At 38.9% G+C, this 16,299-nt stretch overlaps 2 non-coding genes across 2 annotated transcripts; both read left to right on the top strand.

Moving 5' to 3' along the window:
• The first annotated feature begins 10,171 nt into the window (after positions 1-10,171).
• Positions 10,172-10,290, top strand: LOC129846372 (5S ribosomal RNA). Its single transcript, XR_008758235.1, has one exon. It is a non-coding gene; the product is annotated as a 5S ribosomal RNA (ribosomal RNA).
• A 1,515-nt stretch (positions 10,291-11,805) lies between these two features.
• Positions 11,806-11,924, top strand: LOC129846374 (5S ribosomal RNA). Its single transcript, XR_008758237.1, has one exon. It is a non-coding gene; the product is annotated as a 5S ribosomal RNA (ribosomal RNA).
• The last annotated feature ends 4,375 nt before the right edge of the window (positions 11,925-16,299 follow it).

The raw sequence follows: 16,299 nt of genomic DNA, 5'->3' as shown, positions 1-16,299 counted from the left end.
TGTATAAGAGTAGATCACTGTCTAAGTGGCGCAAGGACTTTTTCTTTACCAGCTTGTCTACATTTCACATTGTCTAACCATGATTTTGGTGGCTAAATATAAACATTTTCGATCAAACTGTATATGCATGTTGTAATGTGATGTTACAGGAGTGTCATCGGAAGAATTCTGAGAAGGTTAGTGAAAAAATTAATATCTTTTGGCGATGTTGACTTTTATCGCTCACTTTGGCTAGAATCAATGCTGGGCTGCTATGTGCTATGTGCTAAGCTAATATAACGATTTATTGTGTTTTCGCTGTAAGACACTTAGAAAATCTGAAATATTGTCTGTATTCACAGGATCTGTGTCTTTCGATTCGTGTATGCTGTGTATTTTTACGAAATGTTTGATGATTAGTAGTTAGGTAAACACGTTGCTCATTGTAATTATTCAATTCCATTTGTGATGGTGGGTGCAATTGTAAACTATGCCATCTACCTGAAATATGCACTTTTTTCTAACAAAACCTATCCCATACCATAAATATGTTATCAGACTGTCATCTAATGAGTTTTTTTGTTGGTTAGGGGCTATAAATATCTTAGTTTAGCCGAATTGGTGATGGCTACTGGTGTTGGTGGACAAATAAAAGATGGTGGATTATGCTAATGTGTTTTTAGGTAATAGATGTACATCTTTACATATTGTGTCTTCCCTGTAAAACATTTTAAAAATCGGAAATGTTGACTGGATTCACAAGATCTGTGTCTTTCATTAGCTGTATTGGACTTTAATGTGTGAAAGTTAAATATTTTAAAAGAATATTTTTTTTGAATTTCGCGGCACTGGTTTTTCAGTGGGGGGGGGGGGGTGTGCCGCTAGCGCCACGCTGATCCTAGACAGGTTAAATGGGAAAAGTAAAGTTTTAAATATTAATTTGGTGAATTTTGTAATAAGTCATGCTAGATATGCGATAAGATTAAGAAGGAATTTAGGTCATTATGAAGGGAATGTTGTGAGTGTGGAAGGTTTTTTTAGGAGCATATTAGAGAGAGATATAGAGATAAAATACGGTGGAGGAAATTTTGAAAAATTGTTTGTGTGGGGGAGTACTTTTATTGAAATTCTGTCAAATGGGAAACTTGTATTTCATTATTAAGTGGATTTAGTGGATGATTGTGTTTTTAATAGGTTTTATTTTATTTATTTTAGATTTTTTGATTTTGTAAAAGGATGAATTGTTCATCCTTTTTTATTATTGATTGAATGTTGTAAATATTATGTGTTTTTTCATAATAAAAGATGAAAAAAAAAAAAAAAAAATACGCCCAATCTCGTCTGATCTCGGAAGCTAAGCAGGGTCGGGCCTGGTTAGTACTTGGATGGGAGACCGCCTGGGAATACCAGGTGCTTTAAGCCTTTTGTCCACTAGGGGGTGTGGCATTATTCCATCAGCAACACTGCCTTGTAGTAAGCATTTGTTGCTGAATTGACTAAATGCAGCCTCTATGGGCTAGTCTCCCCTGCCCTTTTAATACGATCAAAGTTCCTAGTGTTGTCAGGGAGCAACTGCCTTTTATTTATAAGACAAATAAGAATATTGTTACTGAATGCAGCTTGTGTGTGCTCTGTGCTCCCTCGCCCTGTTCAAATGATCAAAGGAAATAATGCTGGTGAGGAGTGGAACTGGACTGGTGTCTGATGGCCCTGTGTTTTCCATGTTGGAATTACAACCCTTCTTTTATGGAGTAAATCAAAAGCACAAGGGAATCTGAGATGTTATCGATAATAAATCAATTGGTTTCATGCATTTGTCTGTGTGTGTGTGTGTGTGTGTGTGTGTCTGAATGTGATTGTATTTCGTCATATCGCAAACATTTGTGATATCAGATAGGTTAAGATATTAAAAAGTAATTGGTGATTTTTTCGACAGTGTTGCATGATGGGAATCTAGTGGTTCACTGATATAATCTAGTAAACAAAATAAACTACTTTTTCACTACTCTGTGTGCAAGTGCATTCCTAAACGGCATTTAACGCAGGTCGATGTGATATGATATTATCAGAACAGAAAGTGGTTACCGTTAGCGGAAAATGTTGGCACTGGAGAGACTTTTCCTCCACTAAGCAGAAGACATACCGTAATCAAGAAGGTGGTTCAGCCGGTGTGGGGCTCAGTCATTGCACTCTGGCTGTGCTGACCCCTTGCGAACTTTCCAAATGTGTGAATCTCAATTGCAAAATTTATGGTAGTGCTCGTTTGCGCTTTACCCTGATGTCTTTGTTAATGATAAACCGTTGCATGGTGGCAGGCTTAAAGATGGCTTGAGTCAACTGACTGTGCTTATGGAGATCTTTGAAGTCAGTTGTGAAGGAGACTTTGTGGACCAATCGAAAGGTGGAAACATTTGTTTGTAAAATATTGTTGGCATTTTGTCGAAACATTATGTTGCGAAATGCAGCATTGTATTTATGCCACGCTGGTACTTCAATCAGGAGATAGTTGGGAAGCCACTCTAACCCCCCCCCCGGTCATGATGTGTCATGCGCTTCCAATATGAAATTGTCCATACATGCGTTCCTCCTTAGCACAGAACAATGCAATAGGTTTTCAACATCCAGAGCTTTTGTGTATTTATCGTGGCTAGTAGGATAGCTGCATGGGAAACTGTTGCTGATGATGTATTTGTCAGAAGTCATTGTATTTGTCCGTTTTTTCCCACAAGGCTGAAATATGTGCCCTCGCTTAGAAATGTTTGCAAGGTTTGTTTGTATTTCATCCAACTATCTGTGCTAAAAAGTGATGGCTACAGTATATGTAATTTCTTCCACTTTTTGAGTGAGCCAAAGTTCAAGCTGCTTATCTAATTGGTGAGAATGCAATGTCTGTTTATCAGACTCACTTTGACTTTATATGGTGTGCCAAGAGATGCACCTTCGCTTACGGCCATACCAGCCTGAATACGCCCATCCTGATTGGAGAAGTGACGACAGGTGCGAGTGTTTGAGCTGTGAGTAAGTGTTTGCTGGAGAGTGTTTGCTCGAGAGCTATTTTTGTTAATTATTTGGATTTCGAAAAATAATATTTTTGTTCTTGCATTTGAATACTTTTAAGTTTGGTTAGTCTTCCCCCCCTTGCAGTTTTGCTGCTTGGGGGAGAGTTTTTTTTCGGATTCATTTTTTGAATTGCTATGACGGACAACATGGAAACGACAAACGGAATGGACAAGGACAACGAAAATGCGCAACGGAAGAAAAATGAAGATAAAGAAGGAATGAAATATGGCAAAGAATACACGGTGGCAATTGAGTTGGAAGGAGAAGACAAGGTGACGACAATGGAACTACTACGAGCAATTAAGGAGGTGTGTGGAGAGGTGGTGGGATGCCGAATGAAAGGTGAGAAGAAGTATGAAATTACGATGAGAAACGAAAGAGGAAAAGAACGTCTAATGGATGGACTACGGATAAGGGACACCAGGATTCTGGCGAGAGATGTGAATGTGAAAGAATTGGTGGTGTCTTTCATGAATCTCCCAGTATACGTAGAAGATGGTGTGATAATGGGCAAGCTGAGTAGCTGGGGCGTAACGGCCGTCTCGGAGATAAGGAGGAGAGTTTGGCCAGGAACGGAGGTGGTTGACGGGACACGATTTTGCAAGGTCAAGTTCACAGAAAAAGTAACATCATTGCCATATTCCACAAGAATTGAGACGCTGGAGGGAGCAGAATACTTCAGGGTAATTCATGACAAACAGGTCAGAGTGTGTCGTTTGTGTATTCAACCCGGGCACATAGTTAAAGATTGCCCTGAATTTAAGTGTTTCAAGTGTGGCAATCAAGGCCACTATGCGAGAGAATGTGTCGGAGAGAAGGAAAGGAATTTCTGTGGTGGATGCAGAAAGAGATTGGCGGAGTGCAACTGTGGAGAGGTTATGGCTGAAGAGGGGAGTCAAGCACTGTTCGAGGAAGCAGTTGTATTGTCGCAAGAAGGAGAAGAAGATGGAGGAGAGGATGTGGTGGAGAGTGGAGAGACGGAGGAAAGAAGGGAGAAGAAAGACCAGAAGATGAATGAAATTGGGAGCAGTATGGATTCGGAAATAAGAAGAGGGAGTTTTCAGGAGGAGGGGGGGAGTGGATTGGGGGGAAGCACGGGGGACTCACAGGTTTTGGGGGAAAGCACAGAACTAACAAGTACCTCGGGGGGTGAAGAAATGGAGAGGGGTTCGAGTTTGATGACAATAACAGAAACGACAACGACGGCTACACATGAGACGGAGATGAACACGGGGAGCACAACGGATGTGGGTGTCAAGAAGTTGAGTTGGCTGGATAACATGGTCTTGGAGGAGATATCGGACACGGATGATGGGGAAAAGATTGAAAGAACGAGGGAAGGATACAGAAAGAGGAAAGCGGGGGGAAGAGGGGGAGAGAAAGGGTGGAAGAGGAAAGAAACTGGATAACAGGTAGAGGATAATGAAATTATATTTTCTTATTTTCTTATTTATTGGAATGGTAAATATAATGTCAATAAATGCAAATGGTTTGAGAACAATGGGAAAATTTAATAGAATAGTACAAATGAAGAATTCAGATATTTTATGTATTCAAGAGACGCACTGGGATAATGTATGTGTTTCAGAAGTAAAAAAAATATGGAGGGATTTTATTTATGTAAACAATGGCAGGGGAAATTCAAGTGGGGTTGCAATTTTATTAAGGAAGGATGTAGTAGAAAATGTGAAGAAGATATATAATGATAATAATGGGAGGATTTTAATTTTGGATTTTGAATATATGAATAGGGTTTTTAGGATTATAAATATTTATGCGCCGAATAATGAGATAGAGCGAAAGAATTTATTTTTAGGATTAGGGAAATGGTGCAAGGGTAACTGTATTTTAGTAGGGGATTTTAATGTTAAAATTAATAGACTAGATATGAAAAGAGGAGCTATTTTTAGAAATGACGTTTCTAGGGGGGTCTTAAGGAAGATTATGTTTGAAAACAAGTTGGATTGATATATGGAGGGATGAGAATCCGAACAAGAGAGGCATTTCTAGAAGGCAGGTGGTTTTAGGGGAGTTGAAACAGACGCGAATAGATTTGGTTTTAGTAAATGAAGGGTTAAGGGATTTTATAAAAGATATTAAGTATGTTTTTACAACTTTTAGTGATCATGCTGCGTTGGTATTTTCTTGCGGAGTAAGGACACCTACTAAATCTGGTGGGCTGTGGTGTTTAAATAATAGCTTGCTAGAGGAGGAAAATTATATTGAGATGATAGCAGAATGTATTGGGAAAGCCAAAAGACAGCAGTTAATGGAGGAGAATATGGGGTTGTGGTGGGAGGAGCTGAAAATCAAATGTAAGGAATTGACTATAAAATATGCAGTTAAGAGGAATTCTTTTTTGAAAAAGAAGGAGAGGGAACTACGTAAGAAGCTTCAACATGAACTTGAGTGTTTAGAAAAGGATGAAGATCATGGGGTGGAGGATTATTTACTGGCTAAGGATGCACTTGATGAATATGAGAAGAAGAAATGTTATGCGGCGATTGTAAGGAGTAGAGTGCAATATGCGATAGAGGGGGAAAGGTGTACTTCATTTTTCTTGAATTTAGAAAAAAGAAGGCAAGAGAAGATTTATATTACGGAGTTAATTAATGATAAAGGGGAAAAGGTTAATGATTTGGTGGGGATTCTGGATACGGTCGAGAGATATTATGAATGTTTATTTAAAAAAGAAGAGGTTAATGATTCATGTATGGATAAGGTGCTTGATCATGTGGATACTAAGTTAACAGAAGGGGAAAAAAACATGTGTGATGAAGATATGAGTCTAACTGATATTAAGGAGGCCATATTAGCTGCTAATAGCAATAGGAGTCCGGGGTCTGATGGCCTAACTGCGGAATTTTATAAAGCTTTTGCAGATTTGTTGGCTCCACTTTTAAAAAAACTGTATGAATATATTGAAAAGACTCAAGTGGTGCCAGATTCGCTGGCCACAGGAGTTTTAACCATACTGTATAAAAATAAAGGGAGTCGTGTAAATTTGGATAATTATCGACCGTTGACACTTTTAAATTGTGATTATAAGATCTTAGCCAAGGTCTTAGCTAATAGAGTTAAGAAAGTTATGGGAGGAGTAATAGCAGAGACACAAGGATATAGTGTACCAGGGAGGGATATTTCTGACACAGTGGGAACAATAAGGGATGTGATAAAGCATATGGGGGAGGAAGGGGGGTTTGTGATGAGTTTGGATCTAAATAAGGCTTTTGATAGAGTTGATCATTCCTTTTTATTGCGTACACTTGGGAAATTTGGTTTTGGTGAAAGAATGATAGGTTGGATTAGATTACTGAATGGATCTGCAAGGAGCAGAGTAAAATGTAATGGGATTTTAACAGATTCTTTTCCTCTGGAGAGATCTGTTAGGCAGGGATGTCCGTTATCAGCTGCTCTTTATAGTTTATCGGTGGAGCCGTTTGCAGCAATGATTAAAGCAAACAAATTAATTCGAGGTATACGGATACCGGATGGGGGGGAGAGTGTTATACAGCAATATGCGGATGATACTACATGTACTGTGATAGATGTTGAAAGTGTGAAGAATGTAATGGAGTGTTTTGAGGTATATGGCAAGGCATCAGGGGCAAAACTTAATGTTGAAAAATCTGAAATAATGTATGTGGGGATAGATGAAAAAGTGGACTGTGGATTCCCTTTCAAAAAGGCTGAAGGTTATATAAAGACTTTAGGGGTGGTTTTGGGGGTGGATAAAGAAGGGACGAGAGATGAGACATGGACTGGGGTTTTGAATAAAATAAAACATACTCTATCCTATTGGAAGGCAAGAAAACTGTTTTTGAGGGGGAAAGTGGTGGTGATTAATTCATTGGTGGCATCCAAATGTATCTATGTTTTAGGTTCGTTGGATATGCCACAATGGGTGTTAAAAGAATTCAATGGTTTGGTTACAGAATTCCTATGGGAGGGAAAGGGGACTAGGATTGCAAGGGCAACTCTTATCTCGGATTTAAAGGATGGGGGGTTGAAATTGGTGGATTTGGATGTGAAGAGAAAAGCAATGAGAATAAAAACTGTGCAAAAATACTTATATGGGGAGGTAGATTATGGATGGAAAAGGTTCTTTAAATATTTTTTGTACAGAAGTGGGGGTTGTGAAGAAAGTGGATTATTGATGTCATGGAAGAAGGATATGTTGGAGGGTTTGCCTGAGTTCTATAAGGAGGTGTTCTTGGCATGGGGGGAATTTCTTCCTCAGGTTGAGTACACATGTACAAATAAGGACAACATATTTAATCAACCTGTGTTTTTGAATCCAAAAATAGAGAGTGGTGGGAAGGTGTTGTACAACAAATTGTTTATGAAGGCGGGGTTAATATTGGTAAAAGATTTTCTTTATGAGGTTATACCTGGTTTTTTAAGGGGGCAGGCAATTCTAGATACTGTGTGGGAGTTTGATGATACAGTGGAGAGAAATGTAATATTAAAGATATACGAAAGAATTAAATTATGCATTCCGGGTGAGTGGATAAAAGTGATAAATGGGGAGGGGGAATATGAGGACTTGTATGTGATGCCAAGTCTCTATGTGGGTAAAGGATTGGGGAAACAATTATTATCAAAAGTAACACAGAAAAGAATGTACAAGTGTATGTTGAAGTCTGTGTGTGTGAGGCCTGCGGCTGAGAGGATGTGGAGAAAAATGTTTATTGATTTGGATGTTTCTTTGATGTGGGAGAATTTGGTTTTGTTTGGGAATAAACGAAATTGTGAGAACATGGATTTTATGTTACGGCATAATCGTATATACACAAATATTATTTTACATCAGATAAACCGCGATGTACGGCGGGAATGTGATGTGTGTATGATGAAGCCAGAGTCTTTGATGCATTTATTTGTTGAATGTCCATGTCTGACAGATTTTTTCAATAAAGTAAAACTTTTGTTGTGGAGGCACTGGAGAAAAGAGTTTATAGAAAGTTTTGAATGGGATAGATTAATATTATTTGGAGTAGTGGGGAAATGTTTGGGTGTGAATGTGTACCTGTTGAATCTTGTTTTGAGTTTTGTGAGGTATGCAATTTACTGTAGAAGGAATATGAAACATTTTGAAGGGAAAAAGGTAAATGTTTGGGTAATCTTTAAAGCGGGTTTAAGAAAGCAGGTAGAATTAATGTATAATGCAAAACTAGAGAAATTTGAAAGTATGTTTATAAAGGGGAGTACTTTGGTGTCTATGGAGGAGGGAGGAGGGGGATTTAGGGTTAACTTCTGAAATGGTGTATGTATAATGTTTATTAGATTATGTATTTTAAGTTGATTAGTGAATAAGGATGGTGTAATTATGTTTTATTTGTTGTAATGTATTGTTGATTTTGTTTTTTTGTAATATGTGTTGTTGGTGTTTTGGAAAATTGGTTTTGTTTCTGATGTACAGGGAGTGAAATTGGTTGAAGGATTGTTGGTGGTTATGTGATTTGGTTGTAAATTACTTTGACATTTTTTATAATAAAAAAAAAAAAAAAAAAAAAATACGCCCGATCTCGTCTGATCTCGGAAGCTAAGCAGGGTAGGGCCTGGTTAGTACTTGGATGGGAGACCGCCTGGGAATACCAGGTGCTGTAAGCCTTTTGTCCACTAGGGGGTGTGGCATTATTTCATCAGCAACACTGCCTTGTAGTAAGCATTTGTTGCTGAATTGACTAAATGCAGCCTCTATGGGCTAGTCTCCCCTGCCCTTTTAATACGATCAAAGTTCCTAGTGTTGTCAGGGAGCAACTGCCTTTTATTTATAAGACAAATAAGAATATTGTTACTGAATGCAGCTTGTGTGTGCTCTGTGCTCCCTCGCCCTGTTCAAATGATCAAAGGAAATAATGCTGGTGAGGAGTGGAACTGGACTGGTGTCTGATGGCCCTGTGTTTTCCATGTTGGAATTACAACCCTTCTTTTATGGAGTAAATCAAAAGCACAAGGGAATCTGAGATGTTATCGATAATAAATCAATTGGTTTCATGCATTTGTCTGTGTGTGTGTGTGTGTGTGTGTGTCTGAATGTGATTGTATTTCGTCATATCGCAAACATTTGTGATATCAGATAGGTTAAGATATTAAAAAGTAATTGGTGATTTTTTTCGACAGTGTTGCATGATGGGAATCTAGTGGTTCACTGATATAATCTAGTAAACAAAATAAACTACTTTTTCACTACTCTGTGTGCAAGTGCATTCCTAAACGGCATTTAACGCAGGTCGATGTGATATGATATTATCAGAACAGAAAGTGGTTACCGTTAGCGGAAAATGTTGGCACTGGAGAGACTTTTCCTCCACTAAGCAGAAGAGATACCGTAATCAAGAAGGTAGTTCAGCCGGTGTGGTGCTCAATCATTGCACTCTGGCTGTGCTGACCCCTTGTGAATTTTCCAAATGTGTGAATCTTGATTGCAAAATTTATGGTAGTGCTCGTTTGTGCTTTACCCTGATGTCTTTGTTAATGATAAACCGTTGCATGGCGGCAGGCTTAAGGATGACTTGAGTCAACTGACTGTGCTTATGGAGATCTTTGAAGTCAGTTGTGAAGGAGACTTTGTGGACCAATCGAAAGGTGGAAACATTTGTTTGTAAAATATTGTTGGCATTTTGTCGAAACATTATGTTGCGAAATGCAGCATTGTGTTTATGCCACGCTGGTACTTCAATCAGGAGATAGTTGGGAAGCCACTCTAACCCCCCCCCCGGTCATGATGTGTCATGCGCTTCCAATATGAAATTGTCCATACATGCATTCCTCCTTAGCACAGAACAATGCAATAGGTTTTCAACATCCAGAGCTTTTGTGTATTTATCGTGGCTAGTAGGATAGCTGCATGGGAAACTGTTGCTGATGATGTATTTGTCAGAAGTCATTGTATTTGTCCGTTTTTTCCCACAAGGCTGAAATATGTGCCCTCGCTTAGAAATGTTTGCAAGGTTTGTTTGTATTTCATCCAACTATCTGTGCTAAAAAGTGATGGCTACAGTATATGTAATTTCTTCCACTTTTTGAGTGAACCAAAGTTCAAGCTGCTTATCTAATTGGTGAGAATGCAATGTCTGTTTATCAGACTCACTTTGACTTTATATGGTGTGCCAAGAGATGCACCTTCGCTTACGGCCATACCAGCCTGAATACGCCCGATCTCGTCTGATCTCGGAAGCTAAGCAGGGTAGGGCCTGGTTAGTACTTGGATGGGAGACCGCCTGGGAATACCAGGTGCTGTAAGCCTTTTGTCCACTAGGGGGTGTGGCATTATTTCATCAGCAACACTGCCTTGTAGTAAGCATTTGTTGCTGAATTGACTAAATGCAGCCTCTATGGGCTAGTCTCCCCTGCCCTTTTAATACGATCAAAGTTCCTAGTGTTGTCAGGGAGCAACTGCCTTTTATTTATAAGACAAATAAGAATATTGTTACTGAATGCAGCTTGTGTGTGCTCTGTGCTCCCTCGCCCTGTTCAAATGATCAAAGGAAATAATGCTGGTGAGGAGTGGAACTGGACTGGTGTCTGATGGCCCTGTGTTTTCCATGTTGGAATTACAACCCTTCTTTTATGGAGTAAATCAAAAGCACAAGGGAATCTGAGATGTTATCGATAATAAATCAACTGGTTTCATGCATTTGTCTGTGTGTGTGTGTGTGTGTGTCTGAATGTGATTGTATTTCGTCATATCGCAAACATTTGTGATATCAGATAGGTTAAGATATTAAAAAGAACTTGGTGATTTTTTTCGACAGTGTTGCATGATGGGAATCTAGTGGTTCACTGATATAATCTAGTAAACAAAATAAACTACTTTTTCACTACTCTGTGTGCAAGTGCATTCCTAAACGGCATTTAACGCAGGTCGATGTGATATGATATTATCAGAACAGAAAGTGGTTACCGTTAGCGGAAAATGTTGGCACTGGAGAGACTTTTCCTCCACTAAGCAGAAGAGATACTGTAATCAAGAAGGTAGTTCAGCCGGTGTGGTGCTCAATCATTGCACTCTGGCTGTGCTGACCCCTTGTGAATTTTCCAAATGTGTGAATCTTGATTGCAAAATTTATGGTAGTGCTCGTTTGTGCTTTACCCTGATGTCTTTGTTAATGATAAACCGTTGCATGGCGGCAGGCTTAAGGATGACTTGAGTCAACTGACTGTGCTTATGGAGATCTTTGAAGTCAGTTGTGAAGGAGACTTTGTGGACCAATCGAAAGGTGGAAACATTTGTTTGTAAAATATTGTTGGCATTTTGTCGAAACATTATGTTGCGAAATGCAGCATTGTATTTATGCCACGCTGGTACTTCAATCAGGAGATAGTTGGGAAGCCACTCTAACCCCCCCCCCGGTCATGATGTGTCATGCGCTTCCAATATGAAATTGTCCATACATGCATTCCTCCTTAGCACAGAACAATGCAATAGGTTTTCAACATCCAGAGCTTTTGTGTATTTATCGTGGCTAGTAGGATAGCTGCATGGGAAACTGTTGCTGATGATGTATTTGTCAGAAGTCATTGTATTTGTCCGTTTTTTCCCACAAGGCTGAAATATGTGCCCTCGCTTAGAAATGTTTGCAAGGTTTGTTTGTATTTCATCCAACTATCTGTGCTAAAAAGTGATGGCTACAGTATATGTAATTTCTTCCACTTTTTGAGTGAGCCAAAGTTCAAGCTGCTTATCTAATTGGTGAGAATGCAATGTCTGTTTATCAGACTCACTTTGACTTTATATGGTGTGCCAAGAGATGCACCTTCGCTTACGGCCATACCAGCCTGAATACGCCAGATCTCGTCTGATCTCGGAAGCTAAGCAGGGTTGGGCCTGGTTAGTACTTGGATAGGAGACCGCCTGGGAATACCAGGTGCTGTAAGCCTTTTGTCCACTAGGGGTTGTGGCATTATTTCATCAGCAACACTGCCTTGTAGTAAGCATTTGTTGCTGAATTGACTAAATGCAGCCTCTATGGGCTAGTCTCCCCTGCCCTTTTAATACGATCAAAGTTCCTAGTGTTGTCAGGGAGCAACTGCCTTTTATTTATAAGACAAATAAGAATATTGTTACTGAATGCAGCTTGTGTGTGCTCTGTGCTCCCTCGCCCTGTTCAAATGATCAAAGGAAATAATGCTGGTGAGGAGTGGAACTGGACTGGTGTCTGATGGCCCTGTGTTTTCCATGTTGGAATTACAACCCTTCTTTTATGGAGTAAATCAAAAGCACAAGGGAATCTGAGATGTTATCGATAATAAATCAATTGGTTTCATGCATTTGTCTGTGTGTGTGTGTGTGTGTGTCTGAATGTGATTGTATTTCGTCATATCGCAAACATTTGTGATATCAGATAGGTTAAGATATTAAAAAGTAATTGGTGATTTTTTTCGACAGTGTTGCATGATGGGAATCTAGTGGTTCACTGATATAATCTAGTAAACAAAATAAACTACTTTTTCACTACTCTGTGTGCAAGTGCATTCCTAAACGGCATTTAACGCAGGTCGATGTGATATGATATTATCAGAACAGAAAGTGGTTACCGTTAGCGGAAAATGTTGGCACTGGAGAGACTTTTCCTCCACTAAGCAGAAGACATACCGTAATCAAGAAGGTGGTTCAGCCGGTGTGGGGCTCAGTCATTGCACTCTGGCTGTGCTGACCCCTTGTGAATTTTCCAAATGTGTGAATCTCGATTGCAAAATTTATGGTAGTGCTCGTTTGTGCTTTACCCTGATGTCTTTGTTAATGATAAACCGTTGCATGGCGGCAGGCTTAAGGATGACTTGAGTCAACTGACTGTGCTTATGGAGATCTTTGAAGTCAGTTGTGAAGGAGACTTTGTGGACCAATCGAAAGGTGGAAACATTTGTTTGTAAAATATTGTTGGCATTTTGTCGAAACATTATGTTGCGAAATGCAGCATTGTATTTATGCCACGCTGGTACTTCAATCAGGAGATAGTTGGGAAGCCACTCTAACCCCCCCCCCCCGGTCATGATGTGTCATGCGCTTCCAATATGAAATTGTCCATACATGCGTTCCTCCTTAGCACAGAACAATGCAATAGGTTTTCAACATCCAGAGCTTTTGTGTATTTATCGTGGCTAGTAGGATAGCTGCATGGGAAACTGTTGCTGATGATGTATTTGTCAGAAGTCATTGTATTTGTCCTTTTTTTCCCACAAGGCTGAAATATGTGCCCTCGCTTAGAAATGTTTGCAAGGTTTGTTTGTATTTCATCCAACTATCTGTGCTAAAAAGTGATGGCTACAGTATATGTAATTTCTTCCACTTTTTGAGTGAGCCAAAGTTCAAGCTGCTTATCTAATTGGTGAGAATGCAATGTCTGTTTATCAGACTCACTTTGACTTTATATGGTGTGCCAAGAGATGCACCTTCGCTTACGGCCATACCAGCCTGAATGCGCATTTCCTGATTGGAGAAGTGACGACAGGTGCGAGTGTTTGAGCTGTGAGTAAGTGTTTGCTGGAGAGTGTTTGCTCGAGAGCTATTTTTGTTAATTAATTGGTTTTTGCAATATAATTTTTTTATTATTATAATTATTTTTTTTGTTCTTGCATTTGAATACTTTTAAGTTTGGTTAATCTTCCCCCCTTGCAGTTTTGCTGCTTGGGGGAGAGTTTTTTTTTTCGGATTCATTTTTTTTTAAATTGCTATGACGGACAACATGGAAACAACAAACGGAATGGACAAGGACAACGAAAATGCGCAACGGAAGAAAAATGAAGATAAAGAAGGAATGAAATATGGAAAAGAATACACAGTGGCAATTGAGTTGGAAGGAGAAGACAAAGTGACGACAATGGAACTACTGCGAGCAATTAAGGAGGTGTGTGGAGAGGTGGTGGGATGCCGAATGAAAGGAGAAAAGAAGTATGAAGTTACGATGAGGAATGAAAAAGGAAAAGAACGGCTAATGGATGGAATACGGATAAAGGACACCAAGATACTGGCGAGAGATATTAATGTGAAGGAAGTGGTGGTGTCGTTCATGAATCTCCCAGTATATGTAGAAGATGGTGTGATACTGGGCAAGCTGAGTAGCTGGGGAGTGGAGGCTGTCTCGGAGATAAGGAGGAGAGTTTGGCCAGGAACGGAGGTGGTGTACGGGACACGTTTCTGCAAGGTCAAGTTCACAGGAAAAGTGACATCATTACCTTATTCTACAAGAATTGAGACGTTGGAGGGAGCAGAATATTTCAGAGTCATTCATGACAAGCAGGTCAGAGTATGTCGTATGTGTATTCAACCAGGGCATATAGTTAAAGACTGCCCGGAATTTAAGTGCTTTAATGAATCTGCTAACTTCTGACATTTTTTACCGAAGCCAGAAAAACAGGCGAAGGGTTACAAAAATAGCTCTAGTTACAGATTGGTAGACCTGATTTGAAATCCGACTTTTTGCTTGAAAATCTGAAGATTAGGGGTAGATTTTATATAGAAAACATTGTTTTCTGTAAAATGTTGGGAAAGGGGTCAAAACGGCAGTTTTTGTGAAAGTTGTTTTGAATTTAATGAATCTGCTAACTTCTGACATTTTTTACCGAAGCCAGAAAAACAGGCGAAGGGTTACAAAAATAGCTCTAGTTACAGATTGGTAGACCCGATTTGAAATCCGACTTGTTGCTTGAAAATATGAAGATTAGGGGTAGATTTTATATAGAAAACATCGTTTTCTGTAAAATTTTGGGAAAGGGGTTAAAACGGCAGTATTTGTGAAAGTTGTTTTGAATTTAATGAATCTGCTAACTTCTGAAATTTTTTACCGAAGCCAGAAAAACAGGCGAAGGGTTACAAAAATAGCTCTAGTTACAGATTGGTAGACCCGATTTGAAATCCGACTTGTTGCTTGAAAAGCTGAAGATTAGGGGTAGATTTTATATAGAAAACATTGTTTTCTGTAAAATGTTGGGAAAGGGGTCAAAACGGCAGTTTTTGTGAAAGTTGTTTTGAATTTAATGAATCTGCTAACTTCTGACATTTTTTACCGAAGCCAGAAAAACAGGCGAAGGGTTACAAAAATAGCTCTAGTTACAGATTGGTAGACCCGATTTGAAATCCGACTTGTTGCTTGAAAAGCTGAATATTAGGGGTAGATTTTATATAGAAAACATTGTTTTCTGAAAAATGTTGGGAAAGGGGTCAAAACGGCAGTTTTTGTGAAAGTTGTTTTGAATTTAATGAATCTGCTAACTTATGACATTTTTTACCGAAGCCAGAAAAACAGGCGAAGGGTTACAAAAATAGCTCTAGTTACAGATTAGTAGACCCGATTTGAAATCCGACTTGTTGCTTGAAAAGCTGAAGATTATGGGTAGATTTTATATAGAAAACATTGTTTTCTGTAAAATTTTTGGGAAAGGGGTTAAAACGGCAGTATTTGTGAAAGTTGTTTTGAATTGAATGAATCTGCTAACTTCTGACATTTTTTACCGAAGCCGGAAAAACAGGCGAAGGGTTACAAAAATAGCTCTAGTTACAGATTGGTAGACCCGATTTGAAATCCGACTTGTTGCTTGAAAAGCTGAAGATTAGGGGTAGATTTTATATAGAAAACATTGTTTTCTGAAAAATGTTGGGAAAGGGGTCAAAACGGCAGTTTTTGTGAAAGTTGTTTTGAATTTAATGAATCTGCTAACTTATGACATTTTTTACCGAAGCCAGAAAAACAGGCGAAGGGTTACAAAAATAGCTCTAGTTACAGATTAGTAGACCCGATTTGAAATCCGACTTGTTGCTTGAAAAGCTGAAGATTATGGGTAGATTTTATATAGAAAACATCGTTTTCTGTAAAATTTTTGGGAAAGGGGTTAAAACGGCAGTATTTGTGAAAGTTGTTTTGAATTGAATGAATCTGCTAACTTCTGACATTTTTTACCGAAGCCAGAAAAACAGGCGAAGGGTTACAAAAATAGCTGTAGTTACAGATTGGTAGACCCGATTTTAAATCCGACTTGTTGTTTGAAAAGCTGAAGATTAGGGGTAGATTTTATATAGAAATCATTGTTTTCTGTAAAATTTTGGGAAAGGGGTTAAAACGGCAGTATTTGTGAAAGTTGTTTTGAATTGAATGAATCTGCTAACTTCTGACATTTTTTACCGAAGCCAGAAAAACAGGCGAAGGGTTACAAAAATAGCTCTAGTTACAGATTGGTAGACCCGATTTGAAATCCGACTTGTTGCTTGAAAAGCTGAAGATTAGGGGTAGATTTTATATAGAAAACATCGTTTTCTGT

This window comes from Salvelinus fontinalis, unplaced genomic scaffold (assembly GCF_029448725.1).
Source record: "Salvelinus fontinalis isolate EN_2023a unplaced genomic scaffold, ASM2944872v1 scaffold_0510, whole genome shotgun sequence".
NCBI lineage: Eukaryota > Metazoa > Chordata > Actinopteri > Salmoniformes > Salmonidae > Salvelinus > Salvelinus fontinalis.
Note: the sequence above shows the minus strand (reverse complement) of the source record. Positions and strands in the feature narration are given on the sequence as shown.